This window comes from Mauremys reevesii, linkage group 1 (genome assembly GCF_016161935.1).
Source record: "Mauremys reevesii isolate NIE-2019 linkage group 1, ASM1616193v1, whole genome shotgun sequence".
Classification (NCBI taxonomy): Eukaryota; Metazoa; Chordata; order Testudines; family Geoemydidae; genus Mauremys; species Mauremys reevesii.
This window is the reverse complement of record NC_052623.1, coordinates 96770251-96795816: the sequence shown is the minus strand read 5'-3', so window position 1 is coordinate 96795816 and position 25566 is coordinate 96770251. Positions and strand designations below refer to the sequence as shown.

At 41.3% G+C, this 25566-nt stretch overlaps 1 long non-coding RNA gene across 3 annotated transcripts; it reads right to left on the bottom strand.

Annotated features, from left to right (window-relative positions):
• Nucleotides 1–15850: 15850 nt before the first annotated feature.
• LOC120396053 lies at nt 15851–20987 on the bottom strand. Of its 3 annotated transcripts, XR_005592947.1 has the most exons (4): nt 20849–20987; nt 20595–20747; nt 18490–18576; nt 15851–17258 (listed from the first exon to the last, which is right to left on the bottom strand). It is a non-coding gene; the product is annotated as an uncharacterized LOC120396053 (long non-coding RNA). The 3 variants fall into 3 exon arrangements; XR_005592946.1 differs by lacking the exons at nt 20595–20747; nt 20849–20987 and adding an exon at nt 19966–20259; XR_005592951.1 differs by lacking the exons at nt 20595–20747; nt 20849–20987 and adding an exon at nt 18672–18926.
• Between the last annotated feature and the right edge of the window lie 4579 nt (nt 20988–25566).

Below are 25566 nucleotides of genomic sequence, written 5' to 3'. Positions count from 1 at the left end.
AATAAAGGGCTTATCTTAAAGCCAGTCTGCTCATCACTAACAGACTACATCCTATGGGAAGTTTACAATAGTCAGGATGTTAACCTACATCTCCTATGTAGCCAAGAAAGCAGAAGCAACACAGACTGCAGCCTGAACAGAACGTCAAAATGGTTAAAAGTAAATTGGACATTTAGGAATGATTATACAACACACTCATCTCCACTTCCCTTTAGGAATGCAAACTATTTTAAGTACCACTTATTGAATAGATGTCATTATGCAAATATCAGCCGATACATGCAGTGGCCTACGTACACACAGAAGCACAACATATTAGGATGGGGAAGTGTGGTGCTCTATCACTAGAAGCCTAACAAGGCTCAGCAAAAGTTGTAAAGAAAGCATGGAACTGTCCAAACTCTTAATTCCTCACCATTTTCATTTCCTTGTATAGTGTATCCCCAATCTCTACCCTCCATCTGCTTGTGTTTTCAGAGTGCAAGCCTTTCATGGCAAGGGTTGTCCACAGCTGATGTCCAGGTCTTCCCTGGCTTCAAGAAGGCTCAATCAGCCTTCTCATGCACAAAGGTAAGCCACTTTGTTCCTACTCTCTTATAGATCAGTTTCTGTACTCAGGCCCTCGGGATCCATTCCTTTCTAATCAAGGAAGAACCTCTTTACCAGGGCAGATGGGGGGGGGGTGTCTTATCTGCTTCCTTCCTTTATTTCATGTTCCTCTCCTGATCTTTCCTTCCTGCTGAAGCATTTCTGAAAGGTGCTGCAGAGTAGAGAGGATTAATACCTGTTAGGTCATTTTATTAACTTCTTCCTGCACTAGCCCGACATTATACACCTCATGTGAGGACATGCTATAATATCAACACACAGCTGCTACAATTATTTTTTATTAAATAACATCTTGCTCCATGAAATCCTTGATTGGGGAACAATTGATATGGAGTGTGTCTGTGAAAACAGATGACATTTCCCAAAGGTTTGAAACAACTAGATAGGTTCAGTAGTTTATTTGTATCAGTTTTCTCAGCCCCCACAAGGACAAGGAACTAAGGTCACTTTTATATTGAGCTAGTTATTGGCCTTGTGTATTTACGTTCCAGAAAAGGTTAATATTGAAACAGTACAAAATTATCAGCGAAAACACCTGAAATGTTCAGTAGCATTTTGAAGTGACTCTCAGATATTTTTGGAACATCTGTAAAGTAAGTGCATAAGTAGAAACTCTAGAAAAAAATTGGCATACAATAATTTGAAGTTGGAATATTTAAAGTTGAACAATGATTCCAGCACATTAAAAATGTAGTCACTCTATAGAGGGTGTTTTTTTTGTTTTGTTTTTTAAATGTCTTCTTTATTTCAAATTTCAGTTAAGGACTATAAGGATTTCTACATTCACAGTAAGATAGGCAATACGTAGCACGACTTTATTATAATTAAATGTGGGTAACATGAACACTACTAGCATTTATTGCCTTCTATGATGAGCAATTCTAGCTAAGTTCCCTAGAACCTAAGAAAATGTCCTCTGGCACTCCACAGGAACAGAAATGCAAATTCTAACTGCACTTCCCCTAACAAGTCATTTATCTGTTATAAAGCTAGTTGGGCACTGGGGCATCACACATGTATCAAGATTTTAGAACTGTATTAATGGTGTCCATTAACTCACTAGGATGGTAGAATAACAGTGTGAAAGGGGCAGGACATGCTTGCTTTAAGAAATAGTTGGAATCCTAAACTGACATATATCTGACTTGGTATTTCCTAGAAAAATAAGTGCTTTTACTTATAGTTTAAAAGTTTGGTAATTGTAAGTGTGCATACAATGTTGGCACACAGAGGACAGTGACTTGGCAGTTCAGCCTATGACTGATGTGTTGGTAGGTAGGGTGTGGACTGAAGTCAGGTAAAGGTCACTTGAAAACCGCAGGGAGGAGTCAGTCTGGTATGCTCAGTCTCCAAAACTAGGTGAGGGTCACCTTAACATAACAGTAACATCCCACACTCTAAAACTTCTTCTGCAACTTGGATTGACAACAAGATTTAGCAGTTGTGATTTTTGTATAAGTATGGACCAATCAGAGAGAGTTTGAAGGTGACTGGCTTATTTTTCAATCCTATCATTAGTGTATGTATCCTCCAATCAGAACAGCCCAAAAATGGTATACAAGGCAGAAAGCAGGCAGGCAAGTCAGTTAGGTTAGGAGGAGAATATCCAAGAAACCTAAGAGCACAGAGCAGCAAGGAAGACAACTAGAAGGAAGAAGCAACTGCAGGGTGACAGTAGCAATGGGCTTTAGGGAGTGAGAAGAAAAGGATCCTAAGACAGAGCAGAAAGATCCTCAAGGCAGAGCAGAGAGAAAGAAAACTACAGCAGGTAAGCATGTCAGCCATAGTATAGAATATAGAATAGAAATAGGGTTAATGAATGTGTATGCTTGGGTTAAAGATATTTGTTTATGATAATGTTACCTTCTTCTATATGTATAAAGTTTAGGGTTAATTAAGATTGCTCTGTGTTCTGCATGTGGCTGATCACCATGTGCAGAACATAATCACTTAAGCCATACCAACTGTATGACATTAGTTTTAGGTACTCTAACTTGTATACCTGTGCTAAGGGAGCTACCTTTATTTTTGAATTTAGGTTTAGATTAATTGTATTAGGAAATACTGGTTACACTAAATAAAGAAAAGTACTGCCTGGATGCCAATCCTTTGAATGGAAGGCTGTATCTGTGTCCTCCCCTAGGTGAACAGATATTAGTCTGTTCTGAGGAGTTTCCTGAAGGGCATAGGAGGATCCTTGGTAAATCCTGGCAATTTCTCCCCCTCCTTTCATCTTGCAGGAACAGATTAAAAGGCTAACATTTGGTAAACTCAAAAGTAAGCAACAGAAGGGATACTCTGGGACTGCTGAGTCTGTTCTTGGAGTAACAAAGGAGAGTAATATAATTAATGCCAAGCAACATAGTTTATGGAAAATAGATCCTGTCAAACTTCATATTTTTGTGATGAGATTACAAGTTTGGTTGATAAAGGTAATAGTACTGATGTAATATGCTAGATTTCTGTAAGGCATTTGACTTGGTACCGCGTAACATTTTGATTAAAAAACTAGAAGATATAAAATTGACATAGCGCTCAGTAAGTGAATCAAAAGCTGGCTAACTAATTGGTCTCAATGTGTAATGGTAAATGGGGCATCTTTATGGAATAGGTATGTTTCTAGTCAGATCCTGCAGAATCAGTAATGAGCCATATGCCAGTCTGACCTTGCCTCTTCTGCAAGTCTGAGGTCTAATCAGCATTACAGGTTTAAGCAGGATCTTGTCTTCTCTCTCCAATCCCATCTCATCAGGGAGCTGTGATGGGTTGCCACCCCTGGAGTGCAGTCTGGGAGCTAAGAGAAGCCACTGCACCCCTCTAACCAGTCAGTTAGGCTGGCCCTGTCCACACTGCTTTCCTTGGCTGGTGACACAGCCAGCCTTACCAAGGCCCTGTTATCACCCAACATGACAGGAGGTGGTATTACACAACCAAACTGAGCTACCTGAGAGTGCTTTACCTAAGCCACCCACGTACAAACAGCAGACTCCAGCCAGTTTCCCAGCTCCCCAAACATGTACCCCCCTCTGTGGGAGCCGCACTCGGCCGAACCTGCGGCCGCAGCAGGTAAATAAAGCGGCCCGGCCTGACAGGGGGCTTACCCTGGCAGGCTGCATGCCAAACGTTGTTGATCCCTGGCCTATAGTTACTAGTAACATGTGAAAAATGTTGAGGTCTAATTTTTAGAAGTGGCAATTTATTAGACAAAGTTAGCTAAGTTGAAAAAATCTGAAAACAGTAAGTAACTAATTTAACTACAAATCTGAATACAACCTTAACTATACAGTGATTACCAACCCTCTATATTATTGTATTTTGTTAATGATTTTTTAGAGCCTGTATTTGACAATGGGATCGAAAGCCTACTGTATATTGAACAGCTGCAGTCCGAATTTGCAACATTTAGATATTTCATTGTAATTTTCCAGCAAGCACCCGCTGATACAAATGCTGTATCCAATACCTTGAAACGTGGTGTTGGTTGCTTTGAGATGCATCCTTGCCCCACCACTGATGTTCTGAAAATGCAAAACAAAGCACACACACAGCTCCTTAACAATATTCATGTTGAGATGAGGAAACTGCACCATATTTGAAGTACTATAGTGCAAAACCAAAAAAAAAAAAAAAAACAAACAACTTACTATGTAGTCATAAAAGCATTCTCATTGCCCCAGATCCAAGTACAATGGAATATATCAAGAAACCTATTAGGTAGTTGGTGACTAAAATCAATTAATATGTTGCTTAATTGTTGCCTACAGCAGCTAATTATCAGCAGCAAATGTCAGTTAATTGTTTTCCTCCCCATGCTGTCACAACAGCAAAATACCTTCAGAGGGGATCCTTGTGTTTCATAGCTTTTATGACAATGGCAGTGATGCCGGATTCCTGCATTAAATACAATAGCTTTTTCTGCCTCTCCTTTTTGCAGAAAACCTTAATCTTTGCTTGATAAGACATGCAAAACATAAATAAATAGCATAGGAATGTAATCAATATAATTTTCATTATGCTTTAAAAAGGCATCTCACTCCACCATCAGCATTCCAGACTCATTTGTCCAGCCTTCAACTCCTGTCAAATAGTAGTTGGAGCAACGTATGTGTTAGGTATACAAGGTTATATTTTAGTTAGCCAAGAGCGCAAAGGATAAGCAAGATCACCATCATCACTCCCATAACCGCACTGGTCTTTGGTGCACCATTGTTGATGAGCAATCAACTGTCTCCACCCTGATAAGTGTGTGTCAGTGCTTGAGTCTCCATTCCTGTCCACTCTTATGTTGTCAGTCCATCTCTTCTTCTGCTACCTCTTCTCTTCCCCGTACTGTCCCTTGAAGAATGATCTTGGATAGGCCAGATCTTGTTACAAGGCTGTACCACTTCAACTTGCGCTTCTTCAGGTTGTCAGGAGGTCTTCATATCACTCACCGCATTGGGTGGTGATGTTACGGACGTTTTCATTAGTGACATGGTCAAAGTAGGAGATACTTCTGTAAAATCCTGGGTATCTCATCTCTACTACCTGTATTTTCCGTTCAAGTTCTGCCATAAGGGTCCATGTCTCACATGCATACAGAAAAATGGAGATGACCAGTGCATGCAGCAGTTTCAGGTTGGATTCCAGGGAGATGTTCTTATTCCTCCAAATTGGCTTTAGCATTTCCGCTGCTGCTGTTTGTGCAGTTTTTGCCAGAATTTCTCCCTTTGAGCCTTCATCAGTCATGACTGCCCCCAAATACTTGAACTATTTCACTGTCCCCTGCTCTTGTCCACTGACAGTGATATGTGTGCTGATCCTGTCATATTTGTCTGTCACCAGCTTGGCTTTCTCTGCACTGATTTCCATGCCATTTGTGGATGTTTCAGCCAATTGTTTCACAAGTTGGCAAGTTCATCTTCACTGCCTGCCGGGCCGTCAATGTCATAAGCAAACCTAAGATTTTAGATTGTTTGCCCTCCAATGCTGACTGTGCATATGCATCTTATAGGGCATCAGTCATTATGCACTCTAAATAGATGTTGAACAGCATGGGCAAAAGGCAGCCTTGCCGGACTCCAACAGTGGTGCGAAACCACTCTCCTATTGTGCCATTGACGAGAACTGCGCTGCTGGCCTTGGCAGACAGTTGCTTAATGGTAAGAATAAGCTTACGACCAACATTGTACTTCTTCCTGGTTGCCCAGAGAGCTTCATGCCATACTCTGTCAAACGTCTTGTTGAAGTCTACAAAGACATGGTAGATATCCTGCTGGTGTTTGTAAGTAATTTTCACATAGAACATGAAGGTTGAAAAATCTGTTCTGTGGTACTTATTCCAGCATGAAAGCCAACCTGTTCTTCAATGATGATATTCTCCCTTTGTGGCTTCAATCTGTTTAATATGACTTTCAATGTCACTTTGCTGGGATGGCTTATGGTCTGGTAATTTTGACCAATTGCAGGTTCCTTTCTTTGGCAGAATGATGATTAGTGACTGTGTCCATGTGGACGCCCACTCACCAGTCTGCCAGATCTTGTTGCAGATCTTTGAGTATGTCTATTACTATTTCTCCTCTGAATTTCATCAGTTCGGCTGGGATGTTGTCAATACTTGTTGCCTTTCCGTTCTTGAGTGCAGGGGTGGCTCCAGGCACCAGCGCAGCAAGCACATGCCTGGGCGGCAATCCATGGGGGCGGCCTGCAAGTCCCTGTGAGGGCAGCAGTCAGGCAGCCATCGGTGGCATGCCTGTGGGAGGTCCGCCGGTCCCGTGGCTTCAGGTATGCCGAAGGCGCAGGATCGGATCACCCACAGAAACGCCGCTGAATCCGCGTGACCAGCGGACCGCCTGCAGGCATGCCGGTAAAAGCCACCTGACTGCCGTGCTTGGGGCTGTTAAAAACACAGCCGCCCTTGGTCCTCAAACACAGATTAATTTTCAGATACCAGGTTGCATTTTTTCAGGGCTGACTGTTTAAGGAACAAAGGTAACCACCTTTTTAGTTGTAAATTTAACAATGTGTCTTTATTATAACTTCTCAGATTTGAGCTGAATTTTAAATAAATATTTTAGTGGGGGTGAGGGGGGCAGAAGAGTTAAATGTTACCACTAAGCAGGACTCTAGTTTCTCTTCTTACCCATTTTTCCAACTAAAATGGACCCCAGAAACATAAGGCTAACAAAGAAGCTGTATGGTAGGTAGGAAAGACTTTCCTTACAAAAAAAAAGTCCATTTACTAAATTATTTTTACCCAGTAAGCCAATTCTGCATTTTATTGAAGAACAAGCTGCAATTCTGAGGTAACAGAAGCAAAGTGAATGTGACTGCAAAATATTTATACACGAAGTATGAACTCACATTAACACATACAAAGACTAGTAAAAGCAAACTGGAATTCAAGTAAGGGAAATGAAATCTAAACTTAGCAATCGCTGTGTAGAATGAAATTTTTGAAATATCCTATTTTAGTTAGGGATTCAGTTCAAGGGGCAGCTTCCTTTTTATGTATCATGATCTGATATAGTGTCTTTAAATTCATGTCTCTCTAATATTTGTGTTAAATTCATCACATTACAGAAAACTCAAGAATATAGATTACAAAAAGATCTCCAAGAACTATTTTTAAAGCAAGGCATTTGCTTCAGAATCTGCATCTTCACCTAGCATATGATGGAAGATGCATGGAGCCTTGTATCTCCCCACAAGTACCTACGAAACTACAGTGCAACTACTCCTGTGCTTAATGTTAAATACAGTTGAAGAGCTTTGCTGGGTCAAGGCCCTAAAGAGGTTACTGACTAGGAAAACCCAAACCAAAAAAGACCCACCCAAAACCAACACACAGATTTGGGGTAAAGGGAAGAGAGATTCAGTTTCATAGATATACAATAAGCTTGCTTCATCATGATAAACAATGCTTTTTAAATTTAGTTTGATTACAAAAAATCATTTTGAACTAATGTACAGATAATGTTATGGGTGAGGAACAGAAGAGTAATCTGCATTCTTTCTTGTTTCAAAATGTGAACTTTGGATCTTTTAACTTTATGCGTACCTTAGATGGTGTCAGTTGCCATTACCAATAGACGACTCAGCCCACCTTTTTGGTGGAACAGCCATTGAAGTATTAAACTCCATAGTCCCACTTGTAGAGTTGTTGCTTTCTTGAACTTTTCAATAAGATATGAAAAACTGCCTTAAATCAAGGAAAGAGATTGAGAGGTACTTGTAATTTACGGCTATAACACTGGATAGGAAATTACTTAAATTCCCTCCCTAACGTTAATACCCCAAATCACTCCAACAACCTTTAGAAAGGTTTACTGTAACATATAACAAATGGGGCTAGTAGCACTGCCTTCTGAGGCTGCCCAATGCTTGCCATTAGAAGACTTTTCAGTTGCTTATAACACTGGACTGAAGTTTTCTGTCTTCTATGTCTGCCTCAGGCTGATTAATTTATGGTAGAAGAGAGGGAAAAGTTCAGTCAAAATGGTTCAGCCACTTCAGAGAATTAGGTTAAGGAAATGTGTCATTTTGTGTGTGTGTGTTTTTTTGGGGAAGTGTATCTTTTCTTTGAGAAGCTCTCGTTTCCCCATGATTTGGCACAAGATCTTGCAATCTCAATGCGAAGAATAGTCCGTGTGTCATGGATTTACCTTTTTGCTGTTCCATAGAAAGTCTGCCCAAATTATAAACCAAATAGAGGGGCCTCGCTGCTGGGGGCTTCAGCTCCACAGGTGGCGGTAAGCCAGTGCTCCAGGCTTCAGCCCTGCAGGCAGAAAGGCACTGCTCAAGCAACCACCGGAAAAAAAAAAAAAAAAAAAAAGTACTGCTCAAGCCACAGGTAGGTGCATCAGTGCTTCTTGTGCCTCTTATGCGGCACCATTTTACAACAGGTTACATAAAATGCACTAACAAAGTCAGTATACACTAAAATTTCTTAAGACTTATTTACACTGCTATATACTGAAATTTCAGCATATTTATATTCCACTTGATATATTTTATAATTAGATGGTAAAAGTGAGAAAGCAATCTTTCCATAATCATGCTGTGACACTGTCTTTTTATGTCTGATTTTGTAAGCAAGCAGTTTTTAATTAAGGTGTAACTTGGGGGAGGGGGGTACACAAGACAAATCAGACTCCTGAAGGGTTGAGAGCCACAGCTTTAGAAAAATCTTTGCCAAACTTAGGGGAGTCTTATAGCAAGTAATAGAATATGCACTACTTAACTCAGTGGTGACATTATTTATACTGTGGTACGTGACTACAGTATAAATGCTATAGATGCTAATCCCTATCAACTATTAACACAATGGGGCCCCACAGTTCTACTGCAATATAAACTCAACTATTTCCATTCTATAGTCCTGTACAACAGAAAATCTGCCATGCATCCCAAAAATCAATATTTAGGTGTTCTAAATCTGGGCAACTAATTTGTGCTAGGATGTGATTCCCAGACATCACATTATTTTAGAACTACATTAATTTTGCTGATTCCTAGATCATACAACTATGCCATTAAGCAGACAAGATTATTTCTGTACTTAAAACTACCAGCTATTAAGCCAATTCTAATTTAATTAAAAGCCCAGTGCAAGAGTTTAAAAAAAAAAAAACCACACTCACAAAACTTGAGAATTATACAAGTTAGCTTGTGAAATACAAGTCAGTTTCCAAGATCTTTCAACAGGGCCGGCTCCAGGGTTTTTGCCACCCCAAGTGGCGGGGGAAAAAAAACCACCGTGATCAGCGGCAATTCGGCAGTAGCTCCACCGCACCGCTTTCTATTTCGGCGGCAGGTCCTTCCCTCTGAGAGGGACCCGCCGAATTGCTGAAGAGTCCCGATGTGCCATCCCTTCCCCTTGGCCGTCCCAAACACCTGCTTGCTGAGCTGGTGCCTGGAGCCGGCCCTGTCTTTCAAGTAATCATGTTGAAGAAAGTCCACTTATGCTCACTTACTAGAAGTTATACACAAGTAACCTGATAACTGATTAAATTGACAGCTCTAGTTAACTCACATAATTAACTCAAATTAAATGATTAAAAGTTAATTGCAATTTTAATCACACTGTTAAGCAAAACCAATTGAAATTTATTAAATTTGTGTTTTTCTACATTTTCAAATATACTGATTTCTATTACAACACAACAGTGTGCACTGCTCATTTTATATTTATTACAAATATTTGCACTGTAAAAGATAGTATTTTTCAATTCACCTCATACAAGTACTGTTGTGCAATCTTTATCATGAAAGTGTAACTTACAAATGTTGATGTTGTTACATAACTGCACTCAAACAGAATACAAAACTTTAAAGCCTACAAGTCCACTCAGTCCTACTTCTTGTTCAGCCAATCACTAAGACAAAGAAGTTTGTTTACATTTGCAGGAGATAATGCTGCACTTATTTACAAGGTCACCTGAAGTGAGAACAGGCATTTGTATGTGACTTTTGTAGCCAGCACTGCATTTACGTGCCAGATATGCTATAATTTCGTATGCGCCTTCATGCTTTGGTCACAATTCCAGAGGACATGCTTCCATGCTGATGACAAATCATAAAAAAAAGTGTTAATTAAATTTGTGACTGCACTCCTTGAGGGAGAACTGTATGCCTCCTGTTCGGTTTTACCCTCATTTCATGTTATAGCACTCACAGATGACCCAGTACATGTTCATTTTAAGAACACTTTCACAGCAGATTTGATGAAACACAAAAGGTACCAACTTGAGATTTCTAAAGATAGCTACAGCACTCAACCTAAGGTTTAAGAATCTGAAGTGCCTTCCAAAAATCTGAGAGGGATGAGGTGTGGAGCGTGCTTTCAGAAGTCTTAGAAGAGCAACCGCCGATGCGGAAACCACAGAACCCGAAACCCTCAAAAATAAAATCAGCTTTCTGCTGGTGGCATCTGACTCAGATTATGAAAATGAACGTGTTTTGGTCCACACTGCCTTGGACTGTTATCGAGCCAAATCTGTCATCAGCATGTCCTCCGGAATGGTGGTTGGAGCATGAAGGGACCTATGAATCTTCACCTCTGGCACATAAAATATCTTGCGACGCCGGCTACAACAGTGTCATATGCCTGTTCTCACTTTCAGGTAACATTGTGAACAAGAAGCAGGCAGCATTATGTCCTGTAAATGTAAACAAACTTGTTTGTCTGAGCAATTGGCGGAACAAGAAATAGGACTGAGTGGACTTGTAGGCTCTAAAATTTTAGATTTTATTTTTGTATGCAGTTTTTTTGGTACATAATTCTACATTTGTAAGTTCAACTTTCATGATAAAGAGATTGTAGTACAGTACCTGTATTAGGTAAATTGAAAATTTTTTAACGTAAATATTTGTAAAATATAAAGTGAGCACTGTACACTGCAGTGTGTTGTAATAAAAATCAATATATTTGAAATGTAGAAGACATCAAAATATTTAAATAAATTATAGTATTGTTTTATGTGTGATTATTATAGAATCATAGACAGACTCAGAAGGGATCATTATGATCATCTAGTCTGACCTGTACTACGGAGGCCACAGAATCCATCCCACCCACTCCTGTATGCAACCTATGTCTGAGCCATTGACGTCCTCAAATCATGATTTAAAGACTTCAAGGTGCAGAGAATCTTCCAGCAAGTGACCCAGGCCCCACGCTGCAGAGGAAGGTGAATCATGATTAATATTTTTAAATGCTTGATAGCCCTACAGATATTATGGAACTTGTTCCTGTCACATGCTCATATCCTGCAACATGCTGACCACCCTGAATGACAATTATCTTTTGAGTTCTGTTCCCTATGATGGTTCCACTGGTCTGGTTCTTATAGTCAAGTTTTCGCAGTGGCAAGTACCAGGTGTTTTAGTAGACGGTCTTAAAACTAAGCTCACTTGATTTACATGGCCTGCAATGCAATTTCAGATTTTGCACAAAGATCTAAAAATCTTTCTAAAACCTAAGAGCCACCATGGCTAAAGACACCAAGTGTAAGGTAACTGAGCAACGTGATCTTCCTGCCTGACAATCAAAGGTACAAACACTCCAACCCCATCTTTCATCCCATTGCAACTATTGATTCTGATGCCTAGAGAACAGTGGAATTAATATTGACTATGATTGTTAATCACGGTATTGAGGCAACAGAGTAGGATATTTGGAGAAAAGCTCACTACAAGAAATTAGGAATTGCTGCATTGAAGATGTTGAGGAAGATGAAAGAAGAAACAAGTGGCAGTGGTAGTCCTGTGATAGTAAGACATGTAATAGCTGCATTATATCCTTCATCTTTGTGCAGGCATCCCATTGACATTGCCTAAGTGCTGTGCTCTCACCCAAATCCTTGAAAAATTTAAGAGCAGATAACACAGAAATCACATCTAAGTAGAAGTCAACATGAGCACTATGCATTATTGCTTACCTAGACTTAATATTGTGTGACTGTGGTATCAGATATACATTAAGCCATGGCCTCAATCCAGTTTAAAGTACTACATAACAAAAAGTTCTCAAACTATGAACAATATATGCTGAATCCAGCAGAAACAATAAAGGGGTGGGGTGGAGAGAGCAACTTCCATTTTTGAGCAGGGACCTTGGAACTGAAGTGTTATGCTCGTATCTGAGAAGTACATGTAATATATTTAACAGTTCTAAAAAGAAAGCACAAACTAGCAAGCCAGTCTGAACAGTTGGACCTTTTATGAAAAACAAGTTTGAGAGTATTTCTATATTTTGAGGCAGGAAAATAGTAAAAGGCACAGAAAGGACTTTTGAGATGTTGTATAGAGGAAGTTTCTATAGCATTAACTGCCTATGGAGGTTGCACTCTCTTACTCATGAGTCTGTACCTACCAACCATATCTACTTACCCTTTTGAAAGTTGCTTTGTTATGGCGGATAGCACTGTAAAGCCACAGCTACAGAAGTGAGCTGGATTTTCAGACACACACACACCCACCCCCAACTGCAAAATCTTTCCAGCATACTTTCAGATGATAGGCTGAGTTTGCAAGGTAGTTTCCAGAGTTGGTAGTTAAGAACTTACTTATAAATCAGCAGGTTTGCTATAGAAGCACTGGAGACAACTATGGGTGACCAGAATACCAACTTAGTCCTAAAAGACTTAGCTTTCAACAGCTTCTCTACATCAATAAATTCACATTAAACAAACTGTAGACACCAGAAAAGGGTCTTTAAAGATACTAAATCAATAACATTCCTTTTTCTTGCCTTTCATTTTCAATCAAAAGTACTTCTTTAAAAATCATTTAATTCTAAAAAATATGAAGTCAGTTCTTAGTTATTACAATTGTGCTTCCATTGCACGAGTGGAAAGTATTAAAAAACTTGTATTACTATCAAAATATTAATCAGTTTGATTAATAAAAACTTGCATTTTCAGTTTTGCCCCCCCAATATCTATACATACAGCTATCACAAAAACCTGTAGAGGTTAATAGAAACTGAAAATACATATTGAGCACTACATTCACTCTAGAAGTTAAAGCCTGTGTGCATGGTTTCATTTATCTATGTTATTTGACAACAGTGCATTTGAGAACTTGTATTTCATTTAGAGTGAGTTTACATGTCAAACATACCTTGCACAATGAGGTCCTGGTCTGACTAGGGCCCCTAGGTATTACTGCTATTATTTGTATGACCGTGTTTTTGTAGCAAATTAGCAATATTCTTTTTTGTAAAAAAAGAACCAAACCTGTGCCGTGTTGCATGCATAGCAGCTAGAGGCCAAGTCCTCCCATGAACTTACTGCATCAATAGAAGCACCTCATGTTGTATTTTGGTGTGTCTCCAAGATGTCAATTTATTTAAAAAACAAAAACGATAGTTTTCTGGGCCTTTAAACCTCTGCTCCAAAGGCACTGAGGACCAATTTAGCTGTTCTGATTTTGTGTATCAGCTGAACAGAAGCCACCTCCTGCTTCAGTCCCCCACCTTTCCTCACTGCAAGCCGAAAGAAGTTCTCAACTAGGGGTCCGACGGCCCCTGGTGGGCTGCAAGCAGGTTTCAGGGGGGTCCACCAAGCAAAGCCAACACTAGACTCACTGAGGCCCAGGGCAGAAAGCCAAAGCCCCATCTCAAAGGCTTGAAGCTGAAATCTGAGCAGCATAGCTACGTGGCAACCCCTGTGGCATGAAGCCCCAGGCAACTGTCCTGCTTGCTATCCCCTAATGCCGGCCCTGTTTTTTAATATGCAGAAACAGTTGTTGTGGCACAGGTGGACTCTGAGGTTTTTAAGCACATTGGGGGCATTAGGCAAGATTACAACTGACTTCTTAATCTTACTGGACCAACTTGTGTGGGTGAGAGAAGTTTTTGAGCCACATAAACAAGCTTTCAAGCTCTCTCTCACCCACACAAGTTGGTCCAATAAAAGAGATTACTTCAGACACCTTCTCTACTCAATTGTTTTTCTGATCAAACATTTCTGAGACTGCAAAATGTGTTTATTTCATTTGGTGCTAGATGGAAATTTAAACTTTTAGAATTGCCTCCAAATTACAGGCAGTCCTGCAGCTGACAATGAAGCAAGTATTGTCACTATACAGCAACCATGCAAACCTTTTAGCATGTACCAGTAGGCAGAGGAATATTGATTAGTAGCACATTTAAGAAAAGCATGAATTAAAATATCTGATGTAGATGTAAATTATATAATTAAACAGAACTCAAATTGAAAAATTGGAAATAAAATTAACTGATATTAGACAATTAATATACACAAACTGCTGTGAATAAGGGCACAATTGCCTATGTGTTTAAGAGAACACATATGCTGTAATCACATTCTCTCCATAATTTGCAGAATTATGGCTCACAAATTTGCTTTATGCTTTATTGCAAAAAAGCAAATGAATGGATTCTAATTCCCACACCAGTTATATTAACAGTCTATTTTGGGATCATCAGTTAGAACTAGTAATCTTTTATCAAGGTAAAGCGGTCTTCCTGGATCACAGAATCTTGTGCTCTTGTCTATTTATCTAAACTACTAATTCTTGAATTACAATTCTACACACTTCAGAAAGCGCAAGAGTAGCAGAGCACTTCCTTGTACTCCAACAAATTAAGGGTCAGGTGCTCCACAACAAACACTACATGCGCTAACAGATAATTTAAGATTCCACCAGTATAAGTTTTGCTCCTTCAGATACTAATTGCAGTCACACTTCAGACTCAAAAACAGAACACGTTTTTGCAAATTACACATGGGCATTTTAAGTGATCCTACTGAGTTACATACAAACATTTCCTGCAATATTTCTTCCCAATTCAAACTATCTAGTTTCCAATGTCACTGAAGAATTTGGGAAGCCTTATGTGACAAAAAAGTTCCAGTTTTTTGGGGGTTTCTTTTAATTCAGGCTACAACCGTTGGATATTTAATACATAAAACAGTGCACGGAGATAGGAGGTTGATAGCAATGTTAACTATAAAGATGCAGAAAAAAAACACTAAATTGAGTTTCAAGATGTATGATAGCTGCAGTAATACCATATTTAACGCTACCCAAGATATTCATATTTCAGTATGTAATTTTCTAGGCTTGATTTGTGTATGATTTTTTTTTAATTTATTTTTTTTTTAAGAGGAGAGGAGGGATTGGTAGTGTGTAAAAATTTAAATTGTTATTTTTGAACAAAGTGAAAAACGCCACTTCCTACAGATTCTTGACCTCAACAGAACAGCAGGGATCAAAAGTTTCAAATTGAAACAATAGCTATACATGACAAATATTTACACTGGAACACAAATTGGCTTTATTCTAGTAGCTTTAAATCTCTGATAATCCTGTTTTGAAGCAGATACTGGGATGCACAACCAGGACTGTGTGAAGTTTAGGGAAAAATGTAATGGGTCAGTCTATCTATTGATAGACACATTCTCTCTGAGGTAGGTAAGTCTATTTCAATTAGCAAGCTACCATACACTTTTTCACCCAATCATCTTCCTTAGATGGGATTCAAAAGGATAAAGCATTTAATTACAAAAGGTAATTTAGATGGCCTAGGTATGCTCCACTTTCATTTTTACATATGTAATACACTGTATTCATCTTTTACTTAGTATTTGTGTGACTGAGACACATTCACAGAAATGAGATACTACACATGAATGTAAGGTTGTAGAAAGGTGTGTAATACATTACATTTGTTGTATGATCATACAAAAAGACTATTCCAGAGTATCAACGAAGGACAGATTTTGCCTTTCAGATGTAAGCTTGGTATTCTGGAACCTGTGATGGATTTTTGGATGGAATTTTAAGTTAGAATTACATATTTGTTCCATTGCCAATTTAGAACAGAGGTTTAAGCACTTAAAAATATGACAATTTTACAAGTGAACTAAAAACCTAAGACAAAACGCAGACATCTTTATGCAATTTTAGTGTCAGCTACAGACTTAGGCTAGCCTAAGTAAAGCTTGCATGAAAGATCTTTGAAAACTAAAAGCTTTTTGACCCATTTTTCCCTTTAGCATGGCTACTGAGAATTAACTGTTTTGTAAGCAGGCACTCAATACAACAGGAGGAATCCACAAAAGAAAAAACGAGACTCTGTTATTGAACATTAATTTAGTAAGCATACAATAAGACAATTTACAAATACAGAAATGTCTTTGGCATTTAATGTCCAGCCATACATTAGTTTACATGGAACAGTTCAGAAAACACGTTATTAGGTATTCAGATTTTCTGGAAAAATGCAGTGTAGCTTCCTAAAATAATCAAACTACTGAAGATGTTGCAGCCTGTGTCCCCACCAACCTCAACAGGCCGGGACAAGTGCAATACTACAGGCACACACAGCATTGCAACTGATCCCAACCTGTGTAGAAAGGGGTACAACTTTCCTCACTTATTCACTGACTTGTCACTGCCACAGTCAGTTTTGCATGGATTTGCACAGCAGAGTATCATACAGCTGGATGCAAACCTGCAAAACTAACCAGAGAACAGTGTTCAATTAAACAAAACAAGTTAGTCTGATAGGAAGGCATGCTGAAGTTGTAGTTCTACAGCTAGCAGTACTTTAAGTGCTCATAATGCAGTAGATTACTGAACACTACCTGCACTATAAGCACTTTAGTACTACAGGAGCTGTCATATTTACTAAACTGAAGGAACTGCTATGAAAGCAAGACCACCAAAATAGATAAACAAGCAGTAAAAAACATTCACTTTCTTGATGTAGACAATAACAGGCCACCATCAGTTTTGCATAGATTTGCACAACTACATTCTTCTTGTAGTGCAACTATGCAAAACTAACAGAGGACTGCAGAACAGCTATTGGAACATCTATATTCTCAATCAGCCTGAGTGACTGGATGAAGATATAACTTCTTATGCCAGAAGGAGCACTTAGGGCAGTAGATGCTAATCTACTTCACTATCTGCACTAGATGCACCTTAGAACAAAAAGCACTTAATACCACATTGTACCTTGAAAATTTCTGTAGTTCTGCAAGATATCTAGTGGCACTTGTCAATATAATGCTACAAGTGCCTTCACTGCAGTAGGTTCTTATATCACTACCTGCACTGTAAGCACTTTGACATTACTCTGACGTGACAGATCTTCAGTAGCTCCCCAAGATAAGTTGTCTAATTTGCACCTGCTGAAAAAGGAGAACAAAATGAATGCTTTGATCAGACTTTGAACAAGTCTCAAATGTAACAAGACAGCACCAACTAGCCTAAAAGCAAATGAATTAGAGTGCTCAGCATAGTACAACAATCCAAACTACAGGCTAACAAGTGGGTTCAAAAACAAACAAGGGGGGGGGGGGGGAGAGAAAGCAATACCAATACATTTTTGCTCTTCCCCATTCTCCCACCAGTTTGATGAATTCCATCAAATTTATACAAAGAACATCAAAACACTATGAAATTAATTTAACATTTAAAAATTCAAAGTAACAGGAGACAAACAAACATTTGCCTGCAATCATAAACACAACAAATTTAATAATTCAGTGGATGTCTCTGCTATAACTGTACTCAAACAATAAATACAGCAAATATGCAAAGCACAAGAAGTTACACTGTACTATTTGATGTTCAATTCAAAGGAATTGATTTCCTAGTGGTTTTAAATCTTGATTGAGATTAGCCGACAGTAATCAGCATTACACCTGAGAATTATCTATTATACAGCCAGAGCTACTAATACAAATAAAAAGTAGATATCCATTATAATCTCTTAACAGTACAGTACTAGAAGCTGCTCAAACACAGCCATGTCTCAACTGGCAATAGTTCCTTAAGTAGTCAGGTAAGATTTTAAAAGGCAATTCCAGCACAATGAAAGTGGTACTGAAGTATTTAAAGTCAGAAAGTAGGCTATAGCATAATTAATTCACAATACAATCTTCATATCAGTATGAAGACTCATTACCTATCAAGTTAATGTCTGTAGGCCATTTTGTTCTTCAAGTTGTAATGAAAGTTGTGCTTGGTATCTAAAATTTACTAGTTCTATTTGTTGAACTGAATACTGAGGTGGCATCAGTTAAAAATGTAAAAAGGGATTATTGGAGTAGCCTCAGGTTGGCTGATTTACTCTGTCATTAGACAGATAACAAGCAGTAGAGTAGCAGGTGTAAAACACAATAAACAGTTTTTATGTAATCTGGAGGCAGTACAGTAAATAAAACATCCAAAGCCTTGAAATTAAGCTAATTTTCTTCCTTTTATCAGACAATGGACTCCGAACACTACCATCTGAATTGTAGATGTCTTGTAAACCCATCTTCTGGCTCATGATGTAATTTATTATACTCTTAAATAACTGACAAACATTTCAAAGATATTACAAACTACAGGTAGCATGCAATTTGACAAACTTACCCCTTTTAACTACAAATGTTGATAGCTCCATGCAAGTTCTGCTGCAACATCCAAAGCCTTTCAATGTTTTTGCTGCATGCACTGATACTGCAAAGATATGATCAAAATGCATTTGTTTTTCGTAGAAATTGTAAACAAAGCCACAAAACTTAAGCGATTAATGTTTTCCTACCCATCCCTACCTTCAGGATAAAGAGATAGTAAACATTCTCTTCTTAAAATACATCTGCGGTTTTATCCCGTGCCCATCGATCCCAGTATATGACTGCCCCGCCTGTTCCCAACGTGTTGAAATGCTAAAGGGGGCTCTCTCCCGCTCCACCGCCAGAGACATCGGGTAAGGCTGCAGCAGGCTGACCACCACCGTTTTGGCCTTTCTGCGCGGGGCAATGGCGAGAGGGAAGCGCGCGCGCGCAGCACTGGGGTGTCTCTGCAGATCCCTGGTGCTCGGGCAGGTGCGCCCGGCTGGCGCGGAGCCCCGGCGCCATGTGCTGCAGCCCCCCGGGCCGGGCCCGCACCCCGCAGCACGTGCTCGGCGAACACAGGGCGGCCGTACCCCCTGCGCGCGCCAGGGGGCGCTGCCGGCGGCAGTGGGGAGGTCACAGCCCGGCTACGGCGGGACGCCCCCGCCTGCTCCGGGCCCGGCCTGCCCACACGGGGCGGGTGCCCGCTCTCGGGGGCCGCGCGGGGGGAAGAGGGCGAAGGAGACCGCGGCTCGTGGGGCCGACGTTGCCCCACACGCGGCTCGGGGCCTAGCAGGGAACAATCGGCCCCAGCACGCAGCCGCCATGTCCCCCGCCTCCCTCCCTCCCTCTCCGGCAACATGGCGCCGCCGAGGCCCCGCAGCTGCCGCCGATTTCGTAATTAACCGAGCGGGCGGCTGGAACGGCTGCAGCGCGGGGCTCCCGGAGCCCGCGTCCCGCCCGGGCACGAGGGGCCCGGTCCCCCCCCACCGCCCCCCCTCCGCCCGCCCGCGGGAGCGGAGCCCGCCGCCCCCGCCCCTCCTGCGAACAAAAGCCCCTGCGGAGGGGCCGGGCCCGGAGGCGCTCGCAGCCCGCCGCGCTGCCCTCTCCCCGCGACCGCCCAGCGCGCCCAATCCGCGGCCTCGCCAGCTCGCCCCGCTGTCCCGGCGCGGCGTGGGCGGCGAGCGGGGCCGCCGCGGCCCCTGCCCCACGTGCTGCTTTGTTCGCCGGCCGCCCGCTCTCCCCCGCGCCTGCCGGGCCGCGGCACAAACTTTCCCGGCCAGGCCTCCCGGGCTGGATCCCGGCCCGCTGGGGGCGGCGCGGCGGCGGCGGCCGGCGGGGCGCTGGGGGAGGCGCGGCAGCGGCGCGCGGCGCACTCGCTTTTCAAATCTCCCTCATCCCGGCCCCTCCCGCCCCGTGCGAGAGCTCGGGCGGCGCCGCGGCTGCCATGCGCCCTGCTCCCCCCGGCGCCGCGCACAACAGGTTCCCCGTCAGCGCCAGGCGCGACACTCACCCGTCAGCGGCCGCCGCCACCATCTTCCCCGCGCGCCCCAGGCCCGGCGCCCCGCTCCGCCGGCGGGGCCCCCCGCACCCGGCGCGGGACGCCGCGGCGGGGGGGTGGGGTGAAGTGGCGCGAAGGCAGGTCCGCCGCTGGCGGCCGGGCTCGCGGACCATGTGGGTGAATGAAGGGCGGCGGCTCCCGCCTCAACGTAAATATCCACAAGCCCCGCTCCGCCCTCATTAGCATAAAAAACAAAGTGCTTCCGAGCGCCGCCCAATCAGCGGCCTCGCCCCCTCCCCCTGCCGCGCTCCGGCTGCACAGCTCCCCCCCCCCCAAAAAAACTTTCTCTCTCCCCTCCCCCCGCTCTCCTCGCTGGAGCGGGGGCGCGGGATCCCCCTGCCCGCCCACCCGCCCGCGCTGCGCGGCGCGCATCCTGCCTGCGCAGGCGGTGGGTGCCGGGGGGAGGGGGCGAGGTGCACGGTGCCCCCCCCCCAGGCTCCTTGCGGCGGTGCGCGCCCCGCAGGGGCTCGTCGAGGGTTTTTGTTCGCCGAGGGCTCGCGCGGCGAGGCTGCCGAGTGCTGGGGTCCGCTCGAGGGGCGCCGTCCCGCCCTGTCCCCCCGCGCCGCACATGCTCCACGCACAGGGCTCGGCACAACTGCTGCTGCTCGCTAGTGCGCTGGTTCAGGCTGCTGCTGCTGCTGCTCCCTGGCGTGGCTTTCCTCCCATTGTGGAAGGGGGATCCCGGGTGCTCCGGGTCAGGCAGTTAAGTAGTGCGGGGGATTTAAAATAAAACGCTGTCGAAATACGAAACACGAGAATAAAGGAGAAATAGTGGTTCAAAGGCTCTTTCCCTCCCCCCCCCCGAACAAAATACATGTTTCCCACCCGTACTTACATCTTAGTCTCATTTTTTCCTGTCATTTAGCTGATTCCCAGTTTACTCCCTGCTGGACACTCAAACCGTTTTGCACCACTTGATAATTTACGTTATCATATAATTTAGAACAAGCCGATGATTAGACGGGACAAACACATAGTCGAAAAACGTGTGTCTGAGCAGAAGTTAGTAATACATCTCCTATTAAACTTTCACTTTACACTTATTTTAGAGTAAATATGGAACATTTGATTTTTTTAAAAAGCTGAAATTCTCCAAGTGGGAAACCACTGGAGATTTAATCACTTTCTTTTTAGTATTTTAATCATTTTAAAATCAGCATCTGAAATCTCTTTCTTCTCAATCCCATGCTTAATTGTTAGGAACTTTGTAGAAATTACAATTGATTTGGACTGTTAGCCTATCAGATAATCTACAGTCTCCCTTGTTGCCCTACTCTGATAACAATATGCTTTTGATTTAACAGATGTTTTTCTTCCTGAAGCCACCATTAAGTGGAAACTTTCCCTCCTCACTTTGTAGGACCAAAGGCCAGGAATGATAGAAATTTGACAACTTTTGATTCCAGGAACAAAATGTTGATGAGATAAAAAGTGCCATGATTCTAACTAGGATGCTATGTAAAAGCAAAGTTCCAAGAAGATATTGAGTATTTAATTTTTTTTAAAAAGTTTAGCAATCCTGCTATGGCACTTTTTGATTGCTTTCTTGTAATTTCTCCCGGTTTCTTATAATCCTTGTGCACTAAAAAAAGCTAGAAAATCATTGGCAGTGCTCAAAACATAATTACATTGACATATATATGTATTTACTGAACATAGTTTTATTTAACTGGATATTCTGGATCTAGAAGGTGAAAAAAGAGCTTCAGTTTCTTAGTGTGTATTTTATAGGGTAGAAATCTGTACTTTATAGAATAATATAGAGGAAAATTATTCTACTACATACCAGAAATAGATGGAGAAGTAGCTTTGTGTTCACTTATCAAAATATAGTGTGCAATTTCTGTACCTGAAACACCTTACATTTTCTGTATGATCATATAATATCACCATAATGTATTTATCTGGCAGTATAATATTTGTTTATTAGTTATTCTAGTCATCTTTGATATATAGCAAAAAAGTATGTTTGTGGCTACTTTATCCAGTTCTGTATTTGTAATAGGATACTTTTAATTTGTATATCAGTTGTTAAATTGTTTAAAAGCATATGTATTTTAAATAGTATTGCTAGGTTTGAGCTCTTCAGAAAAAAAAGAAAAGTCAAGGAAATTATTTTAGCATTTTTACACCATGCTGAAAGTTGCTTGTTGGTATTTCCCAGCATCTATGTTATATAGTTGTTTGGGTTTTTTGCTTAAATATATCTTTACTGACAAACACGCAAACTTATTTTAGAAGGTTTTACCTGACTATTAAAAATGACTATTAAAAATTAAAACTGTAACAACTTATCAAAACCATAATAATACCAAGAGAAACTGGCACAGTATTAGAATGTTTGGATGCTTGTTAGTTATAAATACTTAATGTATTTAATACTATGAGTTAAATTCTGTCCCCACTAAAATCAGTTTCCAAATGCCCATTGCTTTAAATGGAGCAGCATTTCACCCCTTATCTTTCATCCAAAGATGTCAAATCACTTTTATAAAGATAAGTATCATCTCTTTGAAAAGTGAGATTAAGTGATAAGGAAATTAAAGTCACACCATAGCTAAGACACTGGTTGGGAAATAAAGCCCAGGACAAAAGTGAAAACTAATAGAAGACATTTGGAATAAAGAGCATATCTTGAATTTAGGAAGTAGGTTTCTGTGTCCTTGCCACCATCCATGAAGAAATATGCCCCTGATATGGGAGCAAAACCATTTTGCATGATATTATGCAAGTGAGGTCAGATCCAATTCCTACTGAAGTCAGTGGACTGATTCACACCTAATTCAATGGGATTTGGATCAGTCACATGCAGCCTTATATTTGGTATTTCCTGACTTGAATTATTCACTTTACACTTCTAAAATAGTTTTTAAGTGGAATCCCCTAAGTGTTTTAGAAGGAATACTGATAAAACTAAGACATTTTTTGAAGTGGAACTATTTGCTAAACAGCAGTGTCCTGCACAAACAAGGAAGCAATGTTAATATTGCCTTCTTTTGTATTCATTTGTGTGCTGGTGCACATTTTTTGTGTATTATGGAGGTCTTTCCTATTTTAGATACATGCGCAGCCCCTTTACCATAATCTCTGAGTGTTTCCACAATCTTCAGTATATTTATCATCACATCACCCCTGTGAAGTAGGAATTATCTCTATTTTACAGATAAGGAACTGAGGCACAGAGTCTAGGTAAGTTGCACACGGTCACACAAGAAGTCTGTAGCAGAGCAGGGAACTGAACACTGCTCTCTTAAGACCTAGGCTAGAACCCTAACCTGAGGACCATTTGTCCTCTCTATCATCTGAAAAAGCACACTTTATAGACTATACAGAATGAAGGAGGACTCCATATTCCTCATGCAATACCATATGCAACAATATAGGTGTGGTGCACACACATGCACTGAGAGATAGTTGATATAATAGATTTTTGGTGTCAGTAAAAAATAAAATTAAATTAGTGAGCATCCATGAAGTAAGCCAAAGCAAAACACATTATCATTGGACCCCCAGAAGAAACAGGCAGCCTCGGCATTACTTCTTTATCAAATTTCAAGTTCCTGTCCTACCAGTGCAAGGATTGTTCAAAAAGAGTTAGCAATGTCATTTTTAATTATGTCAGGGTTTTTGTTTTCTTTTTTAATAGACAGTGCCTAGCACACTGGGGGTTCTGATGCAGCCTCTAGTTGCTACTGTAATGCTAACTTCAGGGGGGGAAATCACTGTTTTGCTCCTCAAAAATGGCCAAAACATTTTTGCTCAAAACTTCAAGGATTTTGTACCCCATGGGAGAGACCACAAACCTAAGAAATTTCGGTTTGAAAGATGAAAGCTTGAGAAGGATCTGAAAAAGGTCCTTTGGAAGGAAACACTTGGACAACCTCTGCTTTAGTTGTTGCTGCATGCTCCCGCTCAAATAAAATAAAAAAAAGTTTCTACTTAGGGCTTGGCTAAAACGGAACATGGTATTAGTTATTGAAATTTTAATGCTTATTAATTATTATTTCATTGAGTAGTTCTAGGCTGCTGAGCACAAAGTAAGATTGACCAAGCAAGAGAAAAAATATGTAAAGAGGTTGCCCTGCCCAAGATTTAAATGTACTTCCCAACCACACCATTTTTACAATAAAGACTTTAATTCCCTCACATTTGTGTCATACTCAAGAAGACTTGAATATAATTTAAAAAATGTTAATTTTAGGATTTAGCAAGCAATCTTTAGGGAGATAAACTATAAAACGGTTTAGGAACCTCTCACAGAAGGATGTGTGTCTCTATCTGATCACTGTTCTTGGGGTTTTCAGTACTATCAATGCTTACATTTATTTCCTATCATTTATAATGTTATGAAATTCATAATCCTCTCTAGAAATCACTGTTTGTATAGACTCTACACACTAACTTTTGCCTGTAGGAATTTTCCCCCAGATATGTTAGTTAATTTAATTAGAGGTGTGTTAGTTTTGAGTCCAGGATTACACCTCTGTTTCCAGTCTTTGTGGGCAGAAGGTATGAAAATTTATCAGATGCCTGCAAGTGGATGGAGGGAGGGGACATTAAGAAATGGGGATTGCTGTTTCTGCAGCATTTCCCTGGTATTCATGGTAGCTCCCCTGTAGAAAGTCACATATAGGGAAAGGATGGGGGGGGGACTGAAGCTAGGCATGATGAGCATTTTACCTATCCCACCACACTTGCCAGAATTAGCTGCCTCAATAATGCTGATAAAGTCAAAGGCAGCGGCAGGAGATTATCAATGATTTGGCTCTGGGAGAATAGGAAGTGAGAGTTGGAAGAATGAGTAATGTTGCTTTCAAGGGGTTGAGGTTTTTATAAGCTCTTCTGAAGGATACTGCTGTCACAGGTGGTGGCGCTTGAAGTCAGCTTCATGGAGTAGGGAGGATGATTTGACCAGTGACTGCTAGCTATAGTTGCCTAACCTCCAGCTTTTTTTGAGCACCCACCCTTACCTACTTTCTTGGTTCACTTGATAGATGAAACTCCCTCCCCACCTTTGGCTGCCAGCTAGTCAGTACTCTCTGTGACCTCAGCTTCTCCCCCTTTAATGAGCTGTCTAGAAGCAACTGGAGGAGGAAGCATTGAAAGCAAAGGAAGTAGAAGCAGGGGCTACTGTGACTTCTCAGCAAGGAGATGAGGTGAGAAGGAAAACAGAATGATCTGCAGGAAGAGGATAAAAGTAGGAAGGGATTAAGGGGTAGGAGAAAGGCTGGGTGGACTAGAAGAACTGAGGAGGTGTGGAGGGAGGTAAACTTTTAGATGGTAAGCCCTCTGGGGCAGGGATTGTCCTCTGGCAATTGTCCAGCACAATGGTCTTGGGGTCTTTGATTGCTACCATAGTATAAATGTTTGGTACTACTAACAACAACTGTGGGAGGATACTGCAGAAGTGGGACCGATGGATTGGAAGAGTGGGTAATAAATGAATTGAAAGATTGGGGGTAAGGATGAGTAATAGATTTTTTTTCTGGGGGAGGGGGAAATTGGTGGTGGAGAGGGAATTTGCTGTAGAGATGAAGGAGAGAAAGAAAAGAA